This window comes from Cebus imitator, unplaced genomic scaffold (genome assembly GCF_001604975.1).
Source record: "Cebus imitator isolate Cc_AM_T3 unplaced genomic scaffold, Cebus_imitator-1.0 Scaffold441, whole genome shotgun sequence".
In the NCBI taxonomy this organism is placed as follows: domain Eukaryota; kingdom Metazoa; phylum Chordata; class Mammalia; order Primates; family Cebidae; genus Cebus; species Cebus imitator.
This window is the reverse complement of record NW_016107756.1, coordinates 1,333,056-1,335,670: the sequence shown is the minus strand read 5'-3', so window position 1 is coordinate 1,335,670 and position 2,615 is coordinate 1,333,056. Positions and strand designations below refer to the sequence as shown.

At 53.7% G+C, this 2,615-nt stretch overlaps 1 protein-coding gene across 3 annotated transcripts in view; it reads left to right on the top strand.

Moving 5' to 3' along the window:
* Positions 1 to 401: 401 nt before the first annotated feature.
* Positions 402 to 2,615, top strand: part of VPS53 (VPS53 subunit of GARP complex) — a 181,608-nt gene continuing 179,394 nt past the window's right edge. For 2 of the 3 annotated variants that reach the window (XM_037732101.1, XM_037732100.1), the window contains exon 1: positions 402 to 611. The gene's annotated coding sequence lies outside the window, so the exon portion shown is untranslated. The remainder of the gene's footprint in view (positions 612 to 2,615) is intronic. The other variant, XM_017510590.2, reaches the window with a different exon arrangement.

Sequence of the window (2,615 nt, the reverse complement as noted above, 5' to 3'; positions counted from 1 at the left end):
AGCTACTGGGGAGGCTGAGGCAGGAGAATCGCTTGAAGTGAGGTGGAGGCTGCAGTGAGCCGAGATCGCGCCACTGCACTCCAGCCTGGGCGACAGAGCAAGACCTCATCAAAAAAAAAAAAAAAAAAAGGCGTTTCTCCCGCTGCGGGGCTGGCTTTCCTCCAGGAGTCCGGCTGGGGGCCAGGCCCTGCCCCAGCCTCGGGGCCCTCAGCGGCGGCGCGCCCTCGGCGACGGAAGACGCCCCGCCATCCTAAGGACGCGCTGGGGGCACGCGGGGCCGCTCGGGAGACCCAGCACGTGACCGGAACACCGCCAGGCTCAGTCCGCCGTGATCCCACAGGTCCCCGGTCCCGGAAGTGCCGCAGCCTCCCGGAAGTGTCGCGACCTCCCGGAAGTGCCGGAGAGGCTGACGGAGCCCGGCTCGCCGGGGCGCCGCTGCCGAGGCAGGGTTGAGGTGCTGGGGCTGGGTGGCGGCCGGGGGCCTGAGTGGGGCCCCGCGGAGGTCGCAGGGGCTGGGCGGCGGAATGATGGAGGAGGAGGAGCTGGAGTTCGTGGAGGAGCTGGAAGCGGTGCTGCAGCTCACGCCCGAGGTGCAGCTGGCCATCGAGCAGGTGAGCGTCCCGCCCCTCGGGCGGCGCTGAGGGAGGGCCGCGAGGTGGCCTCGGTGAGGGCGTTTCTGAATGAGAAGGAAAGAGCCCTTTCTAGGCCTCAGTCGTCTGTGGCGAGGGGCGGGGGTCCTGGTGGTTTTTGGTAGGCGCGTTCGAAGAGGACGGACCTAGAAGGGTGCAGGCCGTGCATGGCGGCCTCAGAGTCTGCGGATTGCGGGGGTTCACTCCTTGAGCAGACCAGCGCCGACGCCCCGGTTTTTCGGCCTGCCGGGCGGGAGGGGCTTGGGATTGGGAAGCGTAGGAGGGCAGAGCATAGAGAAAATACTGAAAAGTGACAGGTTCCTATTCTTAAAAGGTCGAGAATTCCTGCTGTGGAGTAGTTCAGGTTAGCTTGGAGAATACTCCCAAGGGGCCTCTTTTCCCAAAGGAACTTTTTTTTTTTTTTTAGACGGAGGCCCACTCTGTCGCCCAGGCTGGAGTGCAATGGCGCGACCTCGGCTCACCGCAACCTCCGCCTCCCGGGTTAAAGGAATTCTCCTGCTTCAGCCTCCCGAGTAGCTGGGACTACAGGCGTGCGCCACCGCGCCCGGCCAGAGAGTGATTTCTAATACTGCAGGGCAGGCCAGGCGCGGTGACCCACGCCTGTAGTCCCAGCACTTTGGGAGGCCAAGGAGGGTGGATCACCTGAGGTCGGGAGTTCGAGAGCAGTCTGACCAACATGGAGAAACTCCTTCTCTGCTAAAAATACAAAAATTAGCCGGGTTTGGTGGTGCATGCCTGTAATCCCCGCTACTCGGGAGGCTGAGGCAGGAGAATTCCTTGAACTCGGGAGACGGACGTTGTGGTGAGCCGAGATCGCGCCGTTGGACTCTAGCCTGGGCAAGAAAAGCAAAACTCCCTCTCCAAAAAAAAAAAAAGAAAAAATACTGCAGAGTATTGCTGTTGATAAAGGGAGAATATCTCCCTTAAAGGAATTATTGTGGAGTTATGATTTAGGAAAGGGATTTATGATTGAGGAAATGGACAATTCCATTATGTCTTATTTAATGACCCTTGAGAAGCTTTTCTTTGTATTTTTAGTAGAGGTGGGGTTTCACCGTGTTGGTCAGGCTGGTCTTGAACTCCTGACCTTGTGATCCGCCCACCTTAGCCTCCCAAAGTTCTAGGATTATAGGCATGAGCCACCATGCCGGGCCAGAATTTTTTCTTTAGCTGTCCCATTGAATGAAATTCTGTAGTAGCATACTTGTAAAGAGTAGCGAAGTGTGAGGAGTCAGGAAGGCCTAATATAGTGGAATCACATTTTACTTCAAGCTTAAGTCCCAGAGCCATTGCCTAAGCTGAAAATCAGTCACTGTGCCCTGAGGTTATTTAAATTGCCCGCAAAATACAGTGTGTGCATCTCTTTGATGCTCTAGGGCTGTTGGTTTTCCTCCTCTAGCACTGGAACCAGACACTTTTTTTCAGTTAATACTGAATGAAGTAGTTGGCTTCTGTGAGGGGCCTTGTTACATGCAAACATTTTAAAACCTAGGGCAGCACTAAAATCAAGCAGGGTGAGAGGAATACAGAAACTGAGACCAACTTGGGGAAATAGACAGTTCATGTCTCTTACGTCATGCTCTCAACCCAGTATACATTCCCTCTGGTGAGCACGTGTCATTGAGATGGTGTAAGTAACATGTATACGTGTATTATGGAAACAGCAATGCTAAGCATTTTAAAAAGAAAACATCTTTACTCTCATCCACCTCCCCTTGTTGTGGTAGAAGGTTTAAACTTTTCTCACAGTTGTCTTAGAAGACATTTTGATTCTTTGACACTGCATTTCTTTGGAAGCCTTCTTCAAGGTGAAATTGCTTCCCACAGTTATAACTCTCCTGAGCTGGTGAGACCCAGTATCCGGTGGGTCATTTGACTGCTTGTGTCATCCACCTTGTTGTATGTTCTTCAGGTTGTTAGGGAGTTAGCTGTATTTCTCAGAAGTGGACTTTTTTTTTTTTTTTT